The sequence below is a fragment of the Panthera pardus genome, unplaced genomic scaffold (genome assembly GCF_024362965.1).
Source record: "Panthera pardus isolate Hobbes unplaced genomic scaffold, ASM2436296v1 HiC_scaffold_27, whole genome shotgun sequence".
In the NCBI taxonomy this organism is placed as follows: Eukaryota; Metazoa; Chordata; class Mammalia; order Carnivora; family Felidae; genus Panthera; species Panthera pardus.
In genome coordinates, this window is record NW_026526843.1 from 58,624,544 (window position 1) to 58,652,136 (window position 27,593).

The window sequence follows — 27,593 nt, forward strand, 5'->3', positions numbered from 1 at the left end:
GACTTCAGCATATCAATTTCAATGAAAGATAGATCATCTAGACAGAAATTCTGCAAGGAAACATTGGACTTGAATTACACATTAGAAGAAATCGACCTAAAACACATTTACAGAACATTTTATCTAACAGCATCAAAATGCTTTTTCTTCTTAAGTGCATACAAAACATTCCCATCATAGATTCTTCTTAGGCAACTAAACAAGTATTAACAAATTAAAAAAGTTTGAACTCTTATCAAGGATCTTTTCGTACCACAAAGATATAAAACTAGAGATGAATAAAAGTAACAAAATTTGAAAATTCACAAACATTTGAGGACTAAACAAAATGTGCCTGAATAGCCAATGGGTCCATGAAGAAATCAACAAGAAAATCAAAAGATACTTTGAAACAAAAAAAATTGAATTACAACATACCAAAACATGAGATTCAGAAACTCCAGTTCTAAGAGGGAAGTATTTAATGAGAAGCAACAATATTAAAAAAATAAATAAACAAAACCTCTTAAACAATATAACTTTATATCTCCATGAACTGGAATAAAAAGATCAAACTGAGCCGAAAGTTATGAAATACAGGAAAATAACAAAGGTCAGAATATAAAAAAATAAAATAAAATAGAGACTAGAAAGACAATAGAAAAGATCAATAAAACTATTATTTTGGTTGTTTTTCGTTGTTGTTGTTTTTCTTTTTTACAAAGTAAATGGAATTGGCAAATTTTTAATTAGAGTAAGAAAACAAAATAGAAAACTCAAATATATCAAATTATAAATGAATGAAAGGGCATCATATATGACACCATAGAATCACAAAGGATCACATGATACTATAAACAATTATATGTCAAATAATTGGATAACCTAAAAATGCAGAAACTCTTAGAGACAGAAAACCTACCAATATTTAGTTATAAAGTAATAGAAAATCTGGACAAATTGCTACTAAGGATATTACAACAATAATGAAACACCTCTCAACAAATAAATATCTAGGACCAGATGAGTCACTGTTGAATTCTACCATTTAAATAAGAATTAATGCCAAACTTTTCAAATCTTTCTAAAAGTTTGAAGAGAAAAGGACACTTACAAAGGTATTTTATGAGACAAAATTATCCTGTTATCAAAACCATGTAAGGACATTAAAAGAAAATAAAATTATTGACCACTGTCTCAGATAAAATCCATTGCAAAAATCCTTAACAAAACATTACCAAATCAAATTCCACTGCACATAAAAAAAATTACACACCATGATCAGGTGGGATTTATTCATTGGATTCAAGGATATTTCAACATACGCAAATCAATAAAGCTGAGGCATCACATTAACAAAATAAAAGATAAATATCATACAATTTTCTCAATGATACAGCAAACACATTTGGCAAAATTCAACATCTTTTAATTATAAATACTCTCACAAATTAGGTATAAATGAAATATATCCGCTTTTCCATGATACCCAGGGAGGGGTCCATAGGGTATTGTTTTGCATTCCCGTTGTAATTTAAAGGGAAACTTTCACAATGTCCAGAGCCCTTGATGTCCTGCAAATGAAGGACAATGTCCTCAAATTTCTTGCAGCAGGAACCCACTTAGATGGCACCATCCTTGACTTCCAAAGGGAACAGCACATCTAAAAAAGGAAAAGTGATGGTATTTACATCATAAATCTGAAGAGAACCTTAGGAGAAGATTCTGCTGGCAACTCATGCCATTGTTGCTATTGAAAATCCAGCTGATGTCAGTGTCATATTATCCCGGAATACTGGCCAGCAAGCTGTGCTGAAGTTTGCTGCTGCTACTGGAGCCACTCCTATTGCTGGCCGCTTCACTCCCAGAACCTTCACTAACAACATCCAGGCAGCTTTCTGGGAGCCAAGACTTCTGGTGGTTACTGATCCCAGGGCTGACCACTCACAGAAGCTTCTAATGTTAACCTGCCTGCCACCGGTCTGTGCAGCACAGACTCTCTGCGCTATGTGGACATTGCCATCCCTTGCAAAAACAAGGGAGCTCACTCGGTGGGCTTGACGTGGTGGATGCTGGCCCAGGAAGTTCTGTGCATGTGTGGCACCATTTCCTGTGAACACCTATGGGAGGTCATGCCTGATCTCTCCTTCTATAGGGATCCTGAAGAGATTGAAAAGGAAAAGCAAGCTGCTGCCATAAAGGCTGTGACCAAGGAATAATTTCAGGGTGAATGGACTGTTCCAGTTCCTGAGTTCACTGTTACTCAACTTGAAGTCACAAACTGGTCTGAAGGCATGCAGGTGCCCTCTGTGCCTAGTCAGCAATTCCCTACTGAGGACTGGAGCACTCGGCCTGCCACTGAAGACTGGTCTGCAGCTCCCACTGCTCGGGCTACTGAATAGGTAGGAACAATCACTGACTTGTCTGAAGCTGCTTTTGTACAGAGAAACAAAAAAGAAATAAGGTTAATGGAAAATAAACAGTTTCTAAAAGTTGAAAAAATATTAAAAAATGAATGAAATATATCCCAACATAAAAGCTATCTATGACAAGGCCGTAAATGTTACATTCAATGGTGTAAAATTAAAAACCTTTTTTCTAAGGTCAGAAACAAGAAAAGAATGTTCATTCTAATCAATTCTATTTCTGGTAGTAATATCCAGATAACTATTCAATAAAAGAAAATCAAAGGCACACAAACTGGAAAACATATAGTATAACTGTATTTGCAGAAGACATCATCATACATATAGAAAAAGCTAAAGACTTTACTAAAAGACTATTATAATAAGTGAATTTAGTTAAGTTACAGGATAAAATGATTAATATGCACATTCAGTTGTGTTTCTATATGCTAACAATGACATATTTGTAAAAGCCATTGAGAAAACTATTTCATTTACAGTAGAATGAAAATAAATAATAAACTTATGAATATATACAACCAAGAAGTTGACATACCTATGCAATTAAAACTATACAACATTGATAAAAGAAATTGAAGAAGACACAAGTAAATAGAGACATTCTGAGTTCATGGATTGAAGACAAAATATTGTTAAAGTATTCATGCTCCTCAATGTGATTACAAAATCAATCAATTCCTATCAAAATTTAAGTGGCATTTTTCAAAGACAAAAAATCTTAAAACCTGCATGAAATTCAGAAAAGACCGCACTGGTTGCTTAACTTGCTTACACCAAGACCCATCTCCCTGTGTTCTGGTGAGACTGCCCTTCTTGGTCAAGCTTGTCTCATCCCCAGCATGCTGGTCTCCAGAAGATCAGCATGCTTCTGTCCACACCATGTATCTAAAACCTGGAGTTTTAAAGGTCAGAAGACTGGGAATAGGGTCTGGAGGTTACTGCGCTGCCCCTGGAAATAATGAAAGCAAACATCATGGGAGCAGACAGCATGGAAACAGCAATATGAAAAATGCTCGGGGCACACAGAGAAGATATTTTATATTCTAGGAGCTTCCCTGAGAGGCAGCATTTACAAGGTGCCTCTCAAGGAAAAAAGAAGCTGTCTGGGGACAATTCCCCCCACCATTGGGCATAAACAGAGCCACCTGAAGGAAGCTGCTTAGCTTGGACACTGGCTGCCTAACTTGTTTACATCGAGCTCCACCACCTGTGATCTGGAAGGACTGCCCTTCTCAGTCAGGCTTGACTCAGTCCCAGCATGGCAGGACATTCCCCTCAGAAGATCAGGACAAACCCCTGCCCACACCACATTTCCAGTCTAGAGAGTTCTGAAGGGCCGTGGTTCTGGTAGAATGGGTGTCAGGTCTCATTTCACAAGCATATCAATCAGACCAGAGCACAACTAGTTAAAAGTCACCACATTCAGCCCAGGGACCAAACGTTGCCCACATCAGGCAAGGAGAGCCTCTGCAGATGACTGGCCTGAAAGAGAAGTCAGAATAGAGTAGCAGAGCACACACAGCACAAACCACAGACACTGCATGAAGCTCCTGACCCTGAGCACTATGTGACCTCTTCTTTCTAAACCCATTACCCTGAGAAGCAGGAAACATAATGGAGTTTTCTAACACAGAGAAGGCAGAAACTTAAACAAAATACCAAAACTGAGGAATTTAAAACAAATGAAAGAACAATACAAAACCCCAGACAGAGATCTAGAAAAAAACAGATAGACGTAAAATACCTAAAGAAAAATTTAAAGCAAAAATCATAATGATATTTAATGGTCTTGAGAAAAGAAGACATCAGTGAAACACAACAGATATAAGAGTTTTTAAAAAGAATGAATAAGAGATGAAAAATGCAACAAATGAGATTGGAAACTGGCTTGCTGCAATAAACACCAGACTGGAAAAAGCAGAGTAATGTATTAGTGATCGAGAAGATAAAATAATGGACAATAATGAAGCTGAACAAAAGAAGTAAAGAACTAGAGGTTCCTGGGTGGCTCAGTTGCTTAAGTGTCTGACTTCAGCTCAGGTCATGATCTCAGTTTGTGGGTTTGAGTCCCACATCAGGCTCTGTGCTGACAGCTCAGAGCCTGGAGCCTGCTTCAGATTCTCTGTCTCCCTTTCTCTCTGCCCCTCCTCTCTTCTCTCTCTCCTTATAAAATAAATAAATAAACAAGAGTAGACTTAGAGAAATCAGTGACTCCATAAAATGTAATAACATTTTTAGTATAGGAGTCCCAGAATAAGACACAGGAAAAAAGGGGCAGAAAGTTTAGTTGAAGAAATAATAGCTGAAAACATCCCTCATCTTCAGAAGGAAATACACATCCAGATCCAGGAAGCACATAGAATTCTCATCAAAATCAACAAAATCAGGCAAACATCAAGACTTTTTATTTAATAATTTGTTTTTAAAGTTTCTTTATTTTGAGAGAGAGAAAGAATGAGAGCATGTGCACAGGGAAAGGGCAGAGAGAGAATCTCAGGCAGGCTCCATGCTGTCAGCACAGAGACTGATGCAGGGCTCAATCCCACAAACCAGGAAATCATGACCTGAGCTGAAATCAAGAGTCAGAAACTTAACCAACTGAGCCACTCAGGCACACCTCAAGATATATTGCCATTAAAGTTGCAGAATAAAGTGGTAATGAAAAAAATCTTAAAAGTGGCAAAACAAAAGAAGTCCTTAACTTGCAAGGGAAGACCCATAAGACTAGCTTAAGATTTCTCAACAGGGGCACCTGGATGGTTCAGTCGGTTGAGCATCCGACTTCACCTCAAGTCATGATCTCACGGTCTGTGAGTTTGAGCTCAAGTCGGACTCTGTTCTGACAGGTTGGGGCCTGGAGCCTGCTTCAGATTCTGTGTCTCCCTCTCTCTCTGCCCCTCCCCTGCTCATGCTCTTTCTCTCTCTCTCTCTGTCAAAAATAAAAAAAAAACACATTATAATGTTTAAATAAAAAAATAAAAAGATCTCTCAACAAAAACTTATCAAGCCAGAAGGGAGTAGCATGATATATTCAAAGTGATCAATAGGAAAAATTGCATCCCAATAATGCTCTTTACAGCAAGGCTATGGTTCAAAATAGAAGAAGAGATAGAGTTTCCCAGACAAACAAAAACTAAAGGAGTCCATGACCACTAAACTATCCTGGCAAGAAATATTAAAGAAGACTCTTTGAGTCGGATGGAAAGACCAAAAGTGACAAAGACAAGAAAGGATCAGAGAAAATCTCCATGTACAATGATAAACAAGAAATAAAATGACACTAAATACCCATGTATCAATATTACTTTGAATGTAAATGGAGTAAGCACTCAAGTCAAAACACACGGGGCATCCAAATGGATAAAAGTCAAGACCCATCTATATGCTACCTACAAGAAACTTACTTTAGACCTAAAGACACCTGCAGATTGAAAATGAGGGTATGAAGAATCATTTACATCAAATGGACATGAAAAGACAGAGTAGCAATATATATCAGAAAACTAAACTTAAAAAATAGACTATAACAAGAGATGAAAAATGGGACTATACCATCATAAAGGGGACACTCCAACAAGGAGATCTAACAATTGTAAATATTTATGCATCCAACATGGGAGTGTATATATATATATATGTATATATATATATATATATATATATATATATATATATATATACATATATATATAACATAAAATAATTCATTGATAATAATACAATAATAATAGAGAACTTTAACACCCCACTTACATTAATAGACAGACTATCTAAACAGAAAATCAACAAGGAAACAATGGCTTTGAATGTCAACTGGACCAGATAGACTTAACAGATATATTCAGAAAATTTTATTGTAAAACAGCAGAATACACATTCTTTTCAAGTGCACATAGGATATTCTCCAGAATAGATCACATAGTACAAGTCACATTTCAAGCCTCAAGAAGTACAAAGAGATTGAGATTATACCATACATATTTTTCTGAACACAGAAGTATGAAACTTGAGCTCAAAACAAGAAAGAAAAGGAAAAGAACACAAACACATAGAGGTAAAACAACATGACACTAAATAATGAACAGGCCAACCAGAAAATCAACAAATGAAGAAAAATCTAGAGCTTTTCCTCTATGGTCAGGAACAAGATGGGAATGTCTGCTCACACCACTGTTATTTAAGACAGTTTTGGTAGTACTATCCACAGCAATCAGACAACACAAAGAAATAAAAGGCATTCAAATCAGCAAGGAAACAGTCAAACTTTTAGTATTTCCAGGTTACATGGTACTATATATATAAAACCTGAAAGACTGCAACAAAAAATTGCCAGAATTTATACACGATTCAGTAAAGTCATAGGTTACAAAATCAACATACACAAACATGCTGCATTTCTATACATCAACAATGAATCTGCAGAAAGAGAAATCATGGAATAAATCTCATTTACAATTGCACCAAAACCCATAAGGTACTTAGGAATAAACCTAACCAAGGAGAGTAAAAACCTGTACTCTGAAGAGTATAAATCACTGATGAAAGAAATTGAAGATGACACAAAGAAATGTAAAGCATCCCATGCTCATGTATTGAAAAACTATCTGTAATATCTGTATCTATAAATGTATATATTACCCAAAGCAATCTCCCATTCAGTGCAATCCCAATCAAAATACTAATGCATTTTTCACAGGACTAGAGCAAACAGTTGTAATATTTGAATGGAACCACAAAAGACACTAAAGGGCCAAAGCAATTTTTAAAAAGAAAAGCAAAGCTGGAAGCATCACTATTCCAAACTTCAAGTTTTATTACAAAGCTGTAGTGATCAAGACAGTATTGGACTGGCACAAAAAAATAGACACACATATCAATAGAACAGAACTGAGAATCCTGAAATGGTCCCACAACTATATGGTCAATTAATCTTCAACAAAGCAGGAAATAATAATCTAATCAAAAAAAAAACAGGCTTTTCAACAAATAGTGTTGGGAAAATGGGACAGCAGTATGCAAAATAATGAATCTGGACCACTTTCTTACACCATACACAAAAATTAATTCAAAATGGATTTAAGACTTATATGTGAGACAGGAAACCATGAAATCCTAGAGGAAAACACAGGCAGTAATCCCTTTGATACCAGCCATAGAAAGTTCTTACAAGGTATGTCTTTTTAGGAAAGGGAAAACAAAGACAAAAATAAACTATTGGGACTTCATTAAAAAAAACAAAACTTCAAACTGGAGAAAATATTCAGCATATGTAAAAGGCAACCTATGTAATGGGAGAATATAGTTGCAATTGACATATCCAATAAAGGGTTAGTATACAAAAAATATAAAGAACTCATAAGATTCTTCACTTCAAAACCAAATAATCTAATTAAAAATGGGCAGAAGACATGAACAGACATTCCCCCCCAAAAAAGACATACAAATATCCAACAGTCACATGACAAGATGCTCGACATCAATGATCCTCAAGAAAATACAAGTCGGGGTGCCTGGGTGGCTCAGTCAGTTGAGCCTCCGACTTTGGCTCAGGTCATGATCTCGTGGTCAGTGAGTTTGAGCCCCGTGTCAGGCTCTGTGTTAACAGCTTAGAGCGTGGAGCCTGTTTCGGATTCTGTGTCTCCCTCTCTCTCTGCCCCTCCCCCGCTTATGCTCTGTCTCTCTCTCTGTCAAAAATAAATAAACATTAAATAAAAATTTTAAAAAAGAAAATACAAGTCAAAGCTATAATGAGGTATCACTTCACACCCACAAGAATGGCTACAATCAACAACACAAGAAACAATATGTGTTAGTGAGGATGTGGAGAAAGAAGAACCCTCTTACAATGTTGATGGGAATGTAGACTTGTGCAGTCACTGTAGAAAATAGTATGGAGGTTCCTCTAAAAGTTAAAAATAGAACTGCCTTTTGATCTTCCAATAATACTACTAACATATACCCAAGGAATTAAAAAAAAAGACTAATTTGAAGGGATACATGAACCTCGAATATTTATAGCAGTATTATGTACATTAACCAAATTATGGAAAGAACCAAAATGTCTATCAAGTGACAAATGGATAAAGAATTGGTATATATATATATATATGTGTATATATATATATATATATATATATATACTACTCTGCAATACAAAATAATGAAGTCTTGCCATATCCAATGACATGGATGGAGCTAGAGATTTTTATGTTAATGACATAAGTCAGTCAGAGAAATACAAATACCATATGGTTTTACTCATATGTGGAATTTAAGAAAAAAACACAAGTGATCATGGGGGCGGGGGAAGAGAGAGGCAAGCCAAGAAACAGACTCAACTACAGAAAACAAAATGATGGTTAATAGAGGGGAGGTCAGTGGGGGGATGGGTTTATTTTTGTGATGGGGATTAAGGAGTGCAACAGTTGTGATGGGCATCAAGTGTTGTATGTAAATGAATAATCACTAAATTGTACACCTGAAACTAATATTACATTAATGTTAATTCACAGGAATTTAAAACTTTAAAAAAGTGAAATTAAATAGGTTATACAACTGCAGATCCCAGGTAAGTTAAAAGGATAATGAAAAAAATACTAGTAAAAACCATATCCCCACAAAGTTGATAATCTAGATGGAATAGACTAATTCCTTGAATAACATAATCTTCCAAAACTCACACAAGAAGAAACAGATGAGCTAGATAGGATGATACATTTTAAACAAATTGAATCAATAATTATTCAAATTTCAAAACAGAAAGCACCATGCCCATTTTTGTTCGATGGCAAATTCTACCAAATATTTATGGACGAATTATAGTAATTCTCTACAGTCTCATTTAGAGGATGGAATGGGAAGAAATATTTTCTATCTCACTTATGTGGCCAAAATTACTCTATTACTAAATTCAGAGGAAGGCATTAAAAGAAAACAAATCTACAGACCAGTGTATTTCAGGAACAAAGAAGTAAAAGTTCTTCAAAAAATATTAGTAAATTAAAATAAAAACCATATGAAAATAATTATGTATCATGACCAATATTTGCCCCAGGTATGCAAAACTATTTTAACATTCTAAAATTAATTAACGCTATCCAAAAGGAGAAGACAGTAAAAGGAAAAAACACACATGATCATATCAGCAGATTCAGAAAAATCATTGGACAAAATTCAACACCAATTCATGAGTAAAACCTCTCAGTAAATTAGATATAGAGACGAACGTTTACCAAAATGATACAGTGTCTTAAAAACTTACAGTTAACATCATAGCTAATGGTGAGATACTCAAAGCTCTCCTTTGAAGATCAGGTACAAGATGAGGATAACCTTTCTCACCACTTCATTTCAACAATTTCTGAAAGTCCTTCTTAAAGCAGTAAAGCAAGAAAAAGGAACTAAATAGTATATATATTAGGAAGGAAGACATAAAACTACCTTTGTAGATTAAATAATTATCTATGTCAAAAATATGAAAGAATGAACAACAACAATAAAAATCTTGGAACTAATAAATGATTATAACAAAGTTGTAGGATACAAAGGTGATATACAAAAGTGAATTGCTTTCTTATATATCAACAATAATTAGAGTTTAAAATTTTAAAAATAACATTTACAATAGCTTCAGAAACTGAAATCCATCTGTATAAATCTAACATATTATATATAAGATCTATGTGAAGAAATTACAAAACTCCAGTGCATGAAATCAAAGAATCGGAAAGCTAGTGTATAAGAGACTCAATATTGCCAAAATTTTAGTTATTTTCAAAATGATCTATAGATTCAATGCCATCCCAATCAAAAGTCCAGCAAAGTATTTTATGGGTTTTGACAAACTAATTCTAAAGTTTATATAGAGACCCAAAATACCTCGTATAGCCAACACAATTTTGAAAGAGAAGACAAAGTTGAAAACTGGAAATTGCGAAACTTCAAATCTTACTATAGAGCTTCAGTATTCAAGACAGTGTGGTAATCGTTAAAGGATAGACAAATAGATCACTAGAACAGAATAGAGTCCAGAAATAGACGACCAAAAATATAGTTTACTGATATGTTACAGAGGAGAAAAATAATGCAATGAAGCAAAGATGATGTCTTCAACAAATGGTGCCGGCACATCTGTACAATCACATGCAAAAATTTAATCCAGACACAGAACTTATATGCTGCCCAAATATTAACTCAAGGATCTAAATCTATTTATTTATTTATTACAAAAATATTGTTTTTTTTTATTTTTGAGAGAGAGAGAACGTGAGTGAGGGAGAGGTAGAGAGAGAGGGAGACACAAAATCCGAAATAGGGTCCAGGTTCTGTGCTGTCAGCACAGAGCCCGACACAGGGCTCTAACTCATGAACCATGAGATAATGACCTGAGCCAAAGTTGGATGCTTAACCAACTGAGACACCCAGGTGCCCCACAGATCTAAATTTAAAAACATGAGTATACCTACATGACCTTGGGTTTGAAATGACCTTTCAGATATAACTCCCAAGTCACAATCATGAAACAAATAATTGATAAAGTAACTTCATTAAAATTAGAAACTTCTGCCCTGCAATAGATATTGTCAAGAGAATGAGAAGACAAACCATATATTTGGAGAAAATGTTTGCAAAGAGACATCTGTAAAGGACTGTTATCCAAAATATACATAAAAACCTCTTAAAATTCGATAGTAAGGAAACAAACAAGTCAATGTAAAAATGGGCCAAGACATTAACAGAAACCTCACCAAAAAGATATACATATAACAAATAAACACATGAATATGTAATCTAAGTCATATGTTTTCAGGAGAATGAACACTAAACCAACAATGTGATATGACTATATACCTATTCGAATGGCCATAATTGAGAATTCTCAAAATACCAAGTGCTGCCAAGAAGAAAAAACAGCAATTCTCATACATTGCTGTTAGAAATGCAAAATGGTACAGCCACTTCAGAGGACAGTTTGGTGTTTAATTTTGCTTTATTTTTACTGAACAAAATATTACTTTTACATATTTTCCAGCAGTTGTGCTTCTTAATATTTATCCAAAGAGAACAGCAAGCACTTTCATCCTCTTAGCAAAAAAAAAAAAAAAAAAAAAAAAAAAATCAAAAGAATATTTTAAAAAATCTTACACCATGAACAATACAATTTATCCTAAAAATGTAAGGTAGGTTCAAACTATGTAAATCAATCGATATGATTCATTACATTAACATAATGAAGGATAAAAATGACATGTATATCTCAGTAGATACAGTAAAACTATTAGGCAAAATTCAGCACTCTTTCATGTTAAAAAAAACCACGCTTGTAAAGAAGGAAGAGAAGAAATAAAAATTAAGACCACATTTGACAAGTCCACAACTTACATCATGCTCAGTGGTGAAAATTTGAAAGATTTTCCTATAAGATCAGGAACAAGACCAGGATATCCAATCTAACCAGTTATATTCAACTTAGTACTGGCAATCCTAGTCAGTGCAGTTGGACAAAAAACATAAATAAAATACATCCAGATGAGAAAGAACAAAGTTAAATTATCTTTGCTTATATATGACATATTCCTATATGCAGATTACCTTAAAAATGCACAAAATAGGGGCGCCTGGGTGGCTCAGTCAGTTGGGGGTCTGACTTTGACTAAGGTCATGATCTCACGGTTCGTGGGTTTGAGCCCCGCCGTCGGGCTCTGTGCTGACAGCTCAGAGCCTGGAGCCTGCTTCGGATGCTGTGTCTCCCTCTCTCTCTGCCCCTCCCCCACTCATGCTCTGTCTCTCTGTCAAAAATAAATAAACATCAAAAAAATTTAAAAATGCACAAAATAACTGTCAGAACTACAAGCAAATTCAGTAGTTGCAGGATTTAAAAGAACGATGTAAAAGTTAGTTTTATTTCTATACATTAACAATTAACCATCCATAAAGGAAGTTAATAATGTGATCCCATTTGGTTATCAAAAGGAATAAATTACTTAGGAATACATTTAACCAAGGAGGTAAAAGGCTTGTAAACTAAAAACTATAAAACACTGAGGAAAAAAAAAAAATTAAAGCAGATGCAAATAAATGGAGAAACATCTCATGTGCATACCTTGGGATAATTAATATTGTTAAACATCCTTACTACCTGAAGTGATCTACAGATTCAGTGAAATCTCCATCACAATTCCAGAAGCAACTTTTACAAACATAGAAATCATTCAAAAGAAGAAATAATTCTAAAATTTATATGAAATCCCAAAAGATCATGAATAGCCAAGGCAATGTTAAGCAAATAGAAAACAAAAGCTGACTATATCACATTTCCTAATTTCAAAATATAGTAAAAAGCTACAGTAGTCAAAGCAGTATTGTACTAAAAATAGACATGTGGACCAATGGAACAAAAAGTAGAGGCCAGATATAAACTTATAGTCAATTAATCTTCAAGAAGGGTGCTGAGAATGCACACTGTAGAAGAGATAGTCTCTTCAACGAATGGTATAATGCAAACATGATATCTATACCAAGAAAATAAAATTAGACTTTTATCTTACACCATACATTAAACATTGACTCAACTTCAATTAAAGATTTAAATGTAATTTCTGAAACTGTAAAAATCGCCAAGAAAACAAAGGGGGAAGGAAGCTTCTTGACATTGGTCTTGGCAAATTTCTTGGATATAACATCAAAAGCACAGGCAACAAAAGTAAAAATAGGCAAGTAGGAGTGCATCAAATTTAAAAGCTCTGAACAGCAAAGGAAACAACAGGCAGTCTATGAAATGGAAGAAAATAATTATAATCCATATATTTGATAAAAGGCAATTTAAATATATATATATATATATATATATATATATATATATATATATACAACTCCTGTAGCTCAATAGCAAAAAAATGCAAACAACCTGATTAAATATAGGCAAAGGAATTGAACTACTTTTCTCCAAAGAAAACATACAAAAGGACAACAGGTATATGGAAAGATGCTCAATATTGCTAATGATTAGGGAAATGTAAATCAAGAATTGAAATTAGAATCTTGAATAGATATCCAGTGTACATTTTAGCACTTATTCACATTAGCCTAGATATGGAAATATGTCGTATTGCAGGATTCAGAATCAGATCAGCAGATCTGTCAAGAGATGAATAAAGAAAATGTAGTCTATACATAAAATGGAATATTATGCAGCCTAAACAAAGAAAATACTACTGTTTGCAGTAACATGGATAAACTAAGAGAATATTATGCTAAGTGAATGCCAGACACAAAAAGACAAACAATGTGTGATTGATCTTATGTAATGCCTCTAAATAGTCAAATATATAGAAATAGACAATATAATTGTGATCATCAGGGGATGGGGAAAGGCCATATGAGGCGTAGTTGCTCAGTGAGTAAGTAGTTATAGTTGTGAAAGATGAGCAAGTTCCAGACTTTTAGTATTTCACCACTGATCAAGTTTTTTTGTGGCCTTTTTATATATGGCCTTTTCAGTGTTTGGTAAGTTCATTCTAGACCTACCTTATTGCAAATTTGTTTTTTAATGAAACTTTGTTGAGTTTTGCCAAATGGTTTTCATACATCTATTAAATTAATCAAGATTTTTGTTCTTTATTCCATTAATGTGGCATACCACATTGATTGATTTGCCTATATTGAATACTTCTTGATTCCCAAAGATTAGTCACATTTGTTTATGGCATATAATATTTTTAATATGGCTCTGAATTCTGTTTGCTAATATTTTATTTGGGGATTTTGCATTCAGTTTATCAAGGATATTGGCCTATGATGGGTATTATGAGGGCACTTGTTATGATGTTTATTCCATTGTGTTTGGAAACAATACTTGGAGTGATTGTTGACTTCTCTAATTTTCCAAGACTTGTTTTGTGAGCTAGTATGTAATCAAACTTAGAGAATGACCCATGCTCCTTTGAAAAGAAAGTGTTTTCTGCTGCTGTCTGATGGAATGTTCTGTACATGTCTGTAAGGTGCATTTGGTCTATAGTATTTTTCAAGACTGCATTTCCTGGGACACCAGATGGCTCAGTTGGTGAAACATCTCACTCCTGATTTCAGTTCAGGTGATAATCTCAAAGTTCATGGGATCAGGCCTTGCATCAAGATCTACAATGACATCATGGAGACTGCTTGGGTTCTCTCTCTCTCTCTCTCTCTCTCTCTTTTTCTCCCTGACCATTCCCCATTTTCTCTCTCTCAAAATAAATAAATGAAATCTTTAAAAATTTTTAAAAAGACTGCAATTTCATAATGGATTTTCTAAGTGGATGACCTATCCATTATTAAATGTGGAGTATTGAAGTCTACCACTGTTATTATTTTGCTATTTATCCTTCCCTAAATGTCAGTGTTGCTCTATATATTTAGGAGATTTTCTATTGGATCAAATCAATGTCTAATTATTATATCTTCCTCTATAATTGGTTCCTTTATCATTATGTAATAACCTTCTTTGACTTTTGTGAGAATTTTTGACTTAAAATATGATTTACCTGATAGAATTATAGCCACACCTGCTCTTTTTGTTTGCCTTTTGCATAGAATATCTTTATCCATTCCTTCAAATTCAGGATATGTGTGTCCTTAAATTGATGTGAGTCTCTTGTACACAGCATATATTTAGGTATTCTTTCTTTTTAAGCTTTTATTTAAATAATATTTTGTTAATATATGGTGTAATATCAATTTCAGGTGTACAATATAGCAATTCAACACTTTCATACAACACCCAGTGCTCATCACAAATAAGTTCAATTTTTAGTCCTTATCAACTATTTTATCCACCCCCCCCCCACCTACCCCCTCTGGTAGCCATCAGTTTGTCCTCAATGGTTAATAGTCTGTTTTTCTTGGTTTGCCTCACTCTCTCTTTTTTCCCCTTTGTTCATTTTATTCTTAAATTCCACATTATTTCTTACTTTTTTAATGTTTATTTATTTTTGAAAGAGAGAATGGCAGAGTGCAAGTAGGGAAGGAACAGAGAGAGAGAGGGAGGGAGAGAGAGAGAGAGAGAGAGAGACAGAGAGAGACAGAGAGAGAATTCCAAGAGGGGTCCAGGCTCTGAGCTGTCAGCAGGGCTGACATATGCAGGGCTTGAACCCATGATCTGCAAGATCATGACCTGAGCCAAAGTCGGACGCTCAACAGACTGAGTCATCCAGGGCCCCCCAGATTATTTCTTAAATTCAATATACTCATATGGTATTTGTCTTTCTCTGATTCACTTACTTTGTTTAGCATAACACTCCCCAGCTCCATCCATGTCGTTGTAAGTGGCAAGACTCCATTCTTTTTGAGGGTTGAATGATATTTCATTATACATGTATACATATATATATATATATATATATATATATATATCACTTCTTTTTTATCCATTATCAATCAGTAGACACCTCGGCTGTGCCAATTTGGCTATTGTAGGTAATGCCACTATAAGCATCAGGGTGCATATATCCCTTCAAATCAGTATTCTTGTATCCTTGGGTAAATGCCTAGTAGTACAATTGTTGGATCATGGGATAGTTTATTTTTTATTACTTTTTTAGGAACTTCTATACTGTTTTCCAGAGTGGCTGTATCAGTTTGCATTCCCAACACTAAGAGATGGTTTCCCTTTCTCCACATCTTCACCAACACATGTTGTTTCTTGTGTTGTTGATTTTAGCTAATCTTACAGGTGTGAGGTGATATCTTATTGTAGTTTTGATTTCTATTTTCCTGATGATCAGTGATGTTGAACACATTTTCACATCTATTAGCCATCTGTATTTCTTCTTTGGAAAAAATGTTTATTCATGTCTTCTGTCTGTTTGTAAATTGGATTATTCATTGGGTCTTAAAATCCATTCAATCACTTTGTTTTTCTACTGGTAAATTTCATTCATTTACATTTAATGTCATCATTGATAAATAAGAAGCAATTGTCATTGTATTAATTTTTCTTGTTCTTTTGCAGTCTTTGTGGTTTAATGTGTATTTTTAATTATTTTTTAATGTTTATTTATTTATTTTTAATTTAATTTAATTTTTTTAAATTTACATCCAAATTAGCATATAGTGCAACAATGATTTCAGTAGATTCCTTAGTGCCCCTTACCCATTTAGCCCATCTTCCCTCCCACAGCCCCTTCAGTAACCCTCAGTTTGTTTTTCATATTTATGAGTCTCTTAGGTTTTGTCCCTCTCCCTGTTTTTATATTATTTTTGTTTTCCTTCCTTATTTTCATCTGTTTTGTCACTTAAAGTCCTCATATGAGTGAAGTCATATGATTTTTGTCTTTCTCTGACTGACTAATTTCACTTAGCTTAATACACTCCAGTTCAAACCACATAGTTGCAAATGGCAAGATTTCATTCTTTTTGATTGCCGAGTAATACTTCATTATATATATATATATATATATATATATATATATATATATATACCACATCTTCTTTATCCATTCATCCATCGATGGACATTTGGGCTCTTTCCATACTTTGGCTATTGTTGATAGTGCTGCTATAAACATGGGAGTGCCTGTGTCCCTTCGAAACAGCACACATATATCCCTTGGATAAATGCCTAGTAGTGCAATTGATGGGTCGTAGGGTAGTTCTATTTTCAATTTTTGAGGAACCTCCATACTGTTTTCCAGAGTGGCTGCTTGCATTCCCAGCTTGCATTCCCACCAACAATGCAAAAGAAATCCTCTTTCTCTGCATCCTCACCAACATCTGTTGTTGCAGGAGCTGTATTATAATGTTAGCCATTCTGACAGGTGTAAGGTAGTATCTCATTGTGGTTTTGAATTGTATTTCCCTGATGATGAGTGTTTATTTTTGAGAGAGAGACATAGCATGAACAGAAGGGCAAAGAGGGAGACGGAATCTGAAGCAGGCTCCAGGCTCTGAGTTGTCACTACAGAACCCAATGCAGGGCTTGAACTTCTGAATCACCAGATCATGACCTGAGTGAAAGACACTTAACTACCTGAGCCACCCTGATGTGTTTTTAAGTGATAGACTTAGGTTCTTTTTATCTTTTGTGTATCTACCATAGTTTTTCCCCCTCATCATTACTACTGTGTTTCCACTGAACCTCTTATAGTCTATTTTATGATGATAGATATTTAAATTTTATCAAATATGGAAGCTCTACACTTTTAATATCCCCACCCAGTTTATGGTATTGATATCAACAGTTACTTCATTTTTAAAGTGTATTTATTTTTAGAGAGAGACAGAGAGAGAGAAAGTGCAAGTGGGCGAGTGGAAAAGACAGAGGAGAAAGCAAGAATCCCAAGCAGACTCTTCATGGGCAGCATGAAGCTCAACACAAGGCTCAAACTCCCAAACCCCGAGATCATGACCTGAACGAAAGCTGGATGCTCAATAGATTGAACCACCCAGGTGCCCCTCAATGTTTACCCCTTTTTATATTTTGTTTTCATCATGAAATATTTGTCATTATAGTCTTAAAACTTTTGCTCTTTAACTTTTATATTTGGGTTAAAAATCATTTATCTACTGCCATTCCAAAAATTAGAATGTTCTGTATTTATTTATATATATACCTTTACCAGTGAGACTTGTTCTTTCATACATCTTCGTGTTTCTGTTTACTGCCTATTTGTTTCAACTTGAACAACGCCCTTTATCACTTCTCTTAAGGAGGTCAAGAGGTGATGCATTCCTTCAACTTTTGTTTACCTTTGAATGTTTTTATCTCTCCTTCATTTTTGAAGGGTAGCTTTGATGGTTATGATATTCTTGGTTGGCAAGATATTTTTTAGTAGTTTAAGTATATTATCCCATACCCTTCTTATCTGCATGGTTTCTGCTGAGAAATGTGCTGATTTTCTTATGGAAGTTCTGTTATATGGGACAAATCATTCTTATGTTGTTTTCAAAATTCTCTCTTTGGGTTTCTCATTTTACAATTTAATTACAATTTGCTTTGTAAAGATCTTTTTAGTTGCAACCTATTTACATAATTTCGATATTCATGAATTGGGATGTCCATTTCCCTGCCAAAATTTGGGAAGTTTTTTATGCATTATTTCTTTGAATAAGTTTTCTTCCCTTTTATCACTCTTCTCTCCTTCTGGTACTCTCATCACACATATATTGTTTCTTTTGATGGGACCCCACAAGTCCCATAAGCTTTCTAAATATTTTTACATTATTTTTTCTTAGTTTTTGCTCTTATAACTGGGTAATTTCAAATGACGTCTTCGAGTTCAATAATTCTTTCTGCTAATAAATCAAGTCTGCTGTTGAAACTGTCCTTTGAATTTTTTAATTCAGTCATTCTTCAACTCTAGGGTATTGATTTGGTTTTGTTTTATGGTTTCCATTTCTTTGTTGATCCTCTCCATTTATTCATCTATTGTTTACCTGATTTTGTTTAGTTGTCTGTGTTCTTTTCTATCTTACTGAGTTTCTTTAAGATTATTAGTTTTAATTCTTTGTCAGGCAGTTCACTGATCTTTTTTTTAAAGTCAGTTACTGAAACTTTATTAATTTCCATTCATGGTGTTGTTTTCCTGAATTTTTATACTTCTTAAATCTTTTCACTAGTGAATTTACATTTTACAGTAACAGTCACCTCTTGTTATCTCCACAGGCTGACATCTGCAGGGGAAGGCCTTCAGCAGGTAGCTTGGTCTGGAATTCTAGGAGGGCCTGTTGGTAGCATCTGTGAATGGAAGGGGTTTTCTGCTGTTGTACATGGGTGAATACATTCTTCCAAAATCTTTGGGATCCACAGTCAGATAATGCCTATAATTTTATTGTTGAATATGAACCATTAGTGAGTCTCTGTGGTTGGTTCAGGCTTATAGTCAACTGATTTTTAATAAGGGTGCCAAAACATTCAGTGAGGGAAAAAAGTAGTCTTTTCAATAAGTGGTACTTGTAAACAAACATATACACATAAAAAGAATAAAGGACCTCTACCTCATATCATATACAAAAATTAATTATAAATGGATCAATGACCTAAACACAGCAGGTAAATCTGTACAACTCTGATGAGAAAACATAGGGGAAAATCTTCATGGCCCTGAATTTGGCAGTAAGAGTTACATATGACACTGAAAGCAAGAGCAACAAAAATAAATGGATAAATTTAAGTTCAAATTTAAAATGTCAAAAAACATTATCAAGAAAGTAAAATGAAAACCTACATAATGTGAGAAACTATCTACAAATCATATGTCTATTAAGAATCTAGTATCTATAATATATTTTAAAAAACTTTTCTAAATCTACAATAAGGCAACTTTAATAAATGAATATAAACATGAGTAGATATTTCTTCACAAAAAAATATGCAAATTTCCCAAAAGCACATGAAATGAAACTCAATGTCACTAGTCTTTAGCTACATGCAAATCAAAACCACAATGTGATACCACTTCACACTCCTTCAGACAGTTATATAAAGTGGAAATAAAGCAAGCGTTGGCAAGTATGTGAATAAATTTGAACAACTGTAATTATACTACTTGTGGAAATGTAAAATACTTCACTTGCTTTGATAAAGTGATCCTTAAAATTAAGCAGAGTTATCACATAGCAATTTCACTCAAAGGTTTATGACTTCCAAAATTAAAAACAGGTACTTTAAAAAGTACGTAAATACACATACACACATAAACATTATTTTCAATATCCAAAATGTGCAATTACTACTATACATCATGTGTGAATGAATAAACATGGTGATATATATTACGTTTTATTATCTTATATAAGGGAATATCATTTTACTACAAAATGGAATGCATGATACAATGTGGATCAAACTCTAATACATTGTATTAAATGAAAAATGTCTGGCATACCAGGTCACATATTTTATGATTTCACTTGAATGAAATACCTAGAATAGATAAGTTCACAGATAAGTAATACGGGTAGGTGTTTTTTCTACTTTGTGGTAGAGATATGGGGAAAGGAAATAAAGAGAAACTACTTAGTAAGGAGTTTTAGTTCAAAATGATGAAAATATTTTGAAACTAAATAGAAGTTGTGTTTATACAAGAATGTGGCATAGCTACATGTGAAAGGATGAAACTGGACCACATTCTTATATCAAACACAAAAATGTACTCAAAATGTGAGACCTGAAAACATAAAACCCTTAGAAGACAAATGGTCAGTAATTTCTCTGACATTGGCTGTGGTTGGCTTTCTATATATATATCTCCTAAGGCGAGGAACAAAAGCAAACTTGTAGTGTACATAGCATAGTTTAAACACTTGGCAAATCACTACACCAGACACCTGAAACTAATGTAACACCATATGTCAACTGTACTCAAATAAAGAATAATAAACTATTGAGACTACATCCAAATAAAAAGCTTCTGCACAGCAAAGAATGCCTTCAACAAAACAAAAGGCAACCTACTGAATTGGAGAAGATGTTTGCAAATGATATATCCAATAAGGAGTTAATATCTAAAATATGTAAGGAACTTATACCACTCAAAACACACACGAAAAAAAATAACCCAATTAAAAATTGTCAGAGGACCCGAATAGATACTTTTGGCCATACAGATGGACAAAGACACATAAAAAGATGCTCAGTGTCACTAATCATCAGGGAAGTGCAAATCTAAACCACAGTGAGATATCATCTCATACCTGGCAGAATGGCTACCATAAAAAAGATCAGGAATGAGTGTTGGCAAGGACGTGGTAAAAAAGAAACTTTCATGCACTGTTGCTGGGATTGTAAATTTGTATAGCCACTGTGAAAAATATTATGGACATTCCTAAGAAATGAAAAATAAAAATACCATATGATCCAGTAATTCTACTACTGGGTATTTACACAAAGAAAATGAAAACACTAATTTGGAAAGATATATGTGCCCCTATGCAGCATTATTTATAATAGTTAAGATATGAAAGCAGTTCAAGTGTCCATTAATAAATGAATGAAAAAAAGAAGATAGATGATTGATAGATAGATAGATGATAGATGTAAAATCGAATATTACTGAGCCACAAAATATAATGTAATCTAGCCATTTGTGCCAACATGAATGGACCTAGCAGGCATTGTGCTAAGCCAAATATGTCATACAGAAAAAAAGATAAATACCATGTAATTTCTGTCATATGTAGAATCTAAACTTTCCATCATATGTGGAATCTAAACAACAAAACAATGAATAAACCTATTGAAAAGCAGAATCAGACCTATAAATATAGAGAACAAACTGATGATTTCCACAGGTGAGAGTATAGAAGCATGGGCAAAATGGGTAAAGGAGAGGGGGAGCTACAGGCTTCCATTTATGGAATAAATAAGTCAAGGAATTAAGGGTATAGCAGAAGGAATATAGACAATGGCATTATAATAACATCACATAGTTACAGATGGTACCTACACTTGTGTTGAGCATAATGTAACATACAGAATTGTTGAATCAGTTTGTATAACTGATACCAATATATTATTGTGTGTCATCTATGCTCAAATTTAAAAAAATGCTAATAAACTTTTTTAAACAGATAAGTGTATTTTATGTGAATTTTCTGTTAAATTAATTTTTAAACATCATGATAGATGGGGCTTCTGGGTGGCTCAGTCGGTTAAGTGTCCGACTTCGGCTCAGGTCATGATCTCTTGGTTTGTGGGTTCAAGCCCTGCTGTCAGGCTCTGTGCTGACAACTCAAAGCCTGGAGCCTGCTTTGGATTCTGTGTATCCCTCTCCCTCTGCCATTCCCCCATTTGTGTGCTGTCTCTCTAAAATGAATAAACGTTATTTTTCCATTTTTTGTGTCTTCTTCAATTTCTTTCATAAGCTTTCTATAGTTTTCAATGCATAGATTTTCACCTCTTCGGTTAGATTTATTCCTCGGTATTTTATGTTTTTTGGTGCAATTGTAAATGGATTGATTTCTCTTTCTGTTGCTTCATTATTGGTGTATAGGAATGCAACTAATTCTTGTGCATTGATATTATATCCTGCAACTTTGTCAATACTACCCAAAGCGATCTACATATTCAATGTAATCCCTATCAAAATAACACCAGAATTCATCACAGAGCTAGAACAAATAATCCTAAAATTTGCGTGGAACCAGGAAAGACCTTGAGTAGCAAAAGCAATCTTGAAAAAGAAAACTGAAGCTGGAGGTATCACAATCCCGGACTTCAAGCTGTATTACAAAGCTATAATCATGAAGACAGTATGGTACTGTCACAAAAACAGACCCTCAGATAAATGGAACAGAATAGAGAACTCAAAAATACACCCATAAATATGTGGCCAACCAAACTTTGACAAAGCAGGAAAGAATATCCAATGGAATAAAGACAGTCTCTTCAGCAAGTGGTGCTGGGAATACTGGACAGCGACATGCAGAAGAATGAACCTGGACCATTTTCCTACACCATACACAAAAATAAACTCAAAATGGACGAAAGACCTAAACATAAGACAGGAAGCCATCAAAATCCTCGAGAAGAAAGCAGGCAAAAACCTCTTTGACCTGACCTGCAGCAACTTCTTACTCAACATGTCTCTGGAGGCAAGGGAAATAAAAGCAAAAATGAACTACTGGGACCTCATCAGCATAAAAAGCTTCTGTGCAGCAAAGGAAACAATCAGCAAAACTAAAATAGTTTCTCCCATTCCGGGAGAATGGGAGAATATATTTGCAAATGACATATCAGATAAAGGGCTAGTATCCAAAATCTATAAAGACCTTATCAAACTCAACACCCAAAAAACAAACAATCCAGTGAAGAAATGGGCAGAAGACATGAATAGACACTTCTCCAAAGAAGATAGCCAGATGGCCAAGTGACCCATGAAAAAATGCTCAACATCACTCATTATCAGGGAAATACAAATGAAAACCACAATGAGGTACCACCTCACACTTGTTAGAATGGCTAACATTAACAACACAGGCAACAACAGATATTGGTGAGGATGCGGAGAAAGAGGATCTCTTTTGCATTGTTGGTGGGAATGAAAACTGGTGCAGCCGCTCTGGAAAACAATATGGAGGTTCCTCAAAAAACTGAAAATAGAACTACCCTACCACCAAGCAATTGCACTACTAGGTATTTATCTAAGGGATACAGGTATGTTGTTTCGAAGGGGCACATGCACCCCAATATTTATAGCAGCACTATCAACAGTAGCCAATGTATGGAAAGAGTCCACGTGTCCATTGATGGATGAATGGATAAAGAAAATGTGGTATATATATACAATGAAGTATTACTCAGCAATCAAAAAGAATGAAAGCTTGCCATTTGCAACTACATGGATGGAGCTACATGGTATTATGCTGAGCGAAATTAGTCAGAGAAAGACAAATATTGTATGACTTCACCCATGCGAGGAATTTAAGATACAAAACAGATGAACATAAAGGAAGGGAAAAAACAATATAAAAACAGAGAGAGGGTCAAAAGATAAGAGACTCTTAAATATGGAGAACAAATAGAGGGTTGCTGGAGGGGTTTTGAGACGGGGGATGGGCTAAATGGGTAAGAGTCATTAAGGAATCTACTCTTGAAATCATTGTTGCAGTATATACTAACTAACTTGGATGTAAATTAACAAATAAAATAATAAATAATAAATAGAAAAAATAAAAAACAATAAAATGAATAAACCTTAAAATATTGATAAAATAACACATCATGATACATGAGAGCAACATAAAGAGATATATCAACTAAATGATAACTTGGATGGGACTTAAAACTGAAAATGGACATTAGGTGAGAATTAAGGAAATCTAAATAAACTATGTATTTTATTTAATAATAAGAACTGGAGGGTAGTTGATATTATATGAAAAATATATTAGTTCTTGAGGAAGTATAAGATTACAAGAATTATATATTTAAAGTGAATTCCCAAGTTACAAAAGTAAATTTCATTGTTTAGGATGGACATGTAAGCTGACAAACTTTTAGAGGTAACAATAAAAATAATGGTGATAATAATTATTTGTGTAGTATATTATAAAAGTGATTGTCATGTTTTTCTTCACATCTAAGTGCCCGACACATGGTATATACTTAATAAATATTTGATTAATGAATGAATGCTTTGATTGTGGTCTTTTCTATGTATTAAAAAAAGATCAAAAAAGAGTCAAAATAATATTTTTGACAGTCTTTTTAAGTAATGTAGATTGATTGCACAGCTGGTTCATTTGACTGCCTAGGGATCAAACAGTAAGTTGAGAAAAAGGAAAACAGTAATTTCCACTGAAAAACAACTGATTTGGTGACCCTGTCTATTCACAGTCTAGCTTTCTAAATATTCAGTCTATGAAACGTAATGCAGAACTAACAAATGTCAAATGAGGTTTCAACTTTAACTAGAAGGATAAAAGAAAGGCTCTTTTGAAAAATATGTATAATATGATTCCGTTTGTGCAGATATAAGTATATACGTATGTGTGTTTGTAGCAGCCTAGTAAAATTTATAAAGGTTATTGTAATTTCCTCAAGGGTGTGGGACTATAATGAAGGTAAAGTTTATTTTAATTTTCTATCCGTCTAAAACGTGGGATTTTTAAAAATTATTGGCATAATTTACATTATAGTTTTCAATATTACTAAAATATATGTGCCATATGAGAGACTCTTTCAGTTCTTGTGAAATGGGTATGCTGTGCTTCACTCTCCATAGACTCTATAAAATCTACATCTTTGAATGAAGCTTTTGAACATTATTTTTCTTCTTTGCATCTCTGCTAAGCTTTTGAACTACTTAGAGATTAAAGTTTCAGCACATCTCATAATTATAGCCAAATATGCCTTAATTTTTTTCTGACTTTAAATTTAATTGAATTTATTTTTATAATAATTTACACATAATTCTGATTTGGGTTAAAAACTGACTACTCCATCTGAAAGTAAAAAATCAAACAAGGCATAATCTTTTCCATGTGAAAACTTTGCACGTAAGAGCACTCTATCTATAAAGTACCTTCCTATGTTAATTAAATATGCTTCACATGAAGATTGCCCAGATATACATGGTACAGTTTACTCAACTCTTAGACATGCAATGGTCAGCCTTCTATTAATATGCTTTTCAGGAAGGCTGAAATGAAAGAAATAAAGTATTGACTTCTCATCAACAATGTTACACATGATTCTAACACTAGAATTACTTATTTTAAAATTGTATTATTGAGTTGTTTGTAAGGCCCCAGTACTTTGATCTGTGTGGCAGAGAACCATTAAAAATTACTAATAATGAGGAAGAAATCTTATATTGAAATTGTAATTTTCTCCCAACTGAATTTCCTGCCTCCACCCCTTTTTTCATTCTTCCACACTGTGGCTTAACTTAAGGCTATAGTGAGTTATCTTTCTAAATACAATTCAGGAAACATACTAGTGGGCAATGACCTGCCCAGCTTGTCTGTGACTAGGGGCTTCCCAGGATATGGGATTGTCTGTGCTAAAATCAGAATAGTCGCTGGCCAAATAGGACCATCTGTTTTGTTTGTTTGTTTTTACCCTAGTTTATGTCTTCTCACAATTCTTGGGCGGCTTTATCCCAGGATACAAGACCTTTCACTATATGATCCATGCTTAGCTTCTCTGTTTATAATAGTGTTGTTGTTGTTGTTGTTGTTTCTGACATTTACACTCTAGCTATACCATATTTCTATATTGCTTCTTTCTATATTACTTCTAAAATCCTGCAGCAAACTTTTTTCATAATATTTTCATATACCAATATTATTTCTCCCATCAGCGATCACTTCACCTTTTTCTTCACCTGGAGAATTTACAATATTCAACTTTATCTTTCTAATCTATGATGATTTCTCTAAATCTCATTACACTTTTCTCTCCTGATAGGGCTCTCTCAGTAGCCTCTGTGTGTATCCATTAAAACCTATGACATTGTTTATTTATCTGTTTGCAATACTGTCTTGCCTACTAGATTGTGATGTCAAGAGATGCAAGGATCCTGTTATCTACGTAAGCAACTGCAATATATGACACAGAGTTAGCATTCAATGTCAAATTAATTATTTAATGTTAATGAATACTCTATTGTACTATATACACCAATAACTACTAAACAAGCAACGACTAGTATGGCTATAGTTACTACGGTTAATTAAAAAAAAAGTCTAAGGCTAAATGCCAGCCATCAAAGAATATACAATCTTAAATTAAACAGGGATTCTCCAATAGAAGTTTATGCTAAAAGAGAATGAACAAATATATTTTATATTGCTGGCATAATTTTTTAAAATCTTTTAATTTATGATCATTGCAGATTAACATGCCTCTGTAATCAATAATACAGAGAGATCCTCTCTTTTGCTCATTTACATTCATGTGCAGATTTTTGTGTGAATCTGTTCATTTCTATGGGATAAATGTGAAAGAGTACAGTTGCTGCCTCATTTGAGATTTTTATGCTTAGTTTTAATATAAACTTCTCAACTGGTTTCCAAAGTGGTGGATTCAAAATAAAATGTATCATTTTACCTTCTCACCAGCATTCTATGAATGGTACTATTTCTCAACAACCATGAAAATATTTGATATTGCCACATTTTTTTATTTATCCAATTTGAAAGGTGTATAGTAATATGGCATTGTGATTTTAATTGGCATCCTTTTATGGTTACTGATGCAGAACATTTTTAAAGAAATTTTTAAGGTTTAAGTAGACTTATTTTTACAAGGAGGACCCTACTGAGCAGAACCTTATAGACCAATATATGTGGTCCCAGGATGTCACCACGGATAAACTGAGAGGTCATGATTGCAGAGGAGGTCACTGTAATTGAAGGACATGATCCAGGGAAAGCTGGTCAAGAATGCAGCAGACATGATCAAGACAGGCTGGGGGTGGTCAAGTCACAGGGTAAGGGACAGGACAAACCCCTTCACTTCCACTTCTTGTAGTTCTCTAGATGTGACAGTACCCAGCCCAATGGTAAGAGGAAACACAGAAAGCAGGGAGGTGAGCCCAATGGCTATAAATCATGGTCCCAAGCTCTTCCTATGGCAGCATGGAATGGATCTGGGCACCCAGCATTGGGAGCTGCTGGATAAATCCTGTCAGGACACTCAGCAGCAGTGGTGTCAGCATGGACATGACCTCATGGAATAACTGCAGATAGTCGATGTAAAACATTTTA

At 34.2% G+C, this 27,593-nt stretch overlaps 1 pseudogene; it reads left to right on the forward strand.

Annotated features, from left to right (window-relative positions):
• Positions 1–1,517: 1,517 nt before the first annotated feature.
• LOC109255057 (40S ribosomal protein SA-like) lies at positions 1,518–27,565 on the forward strand (annotated as a pseudogene).
• The last annotated feature ends 28 nt before the right edge of the window (positions 27,566–27,593 follow it).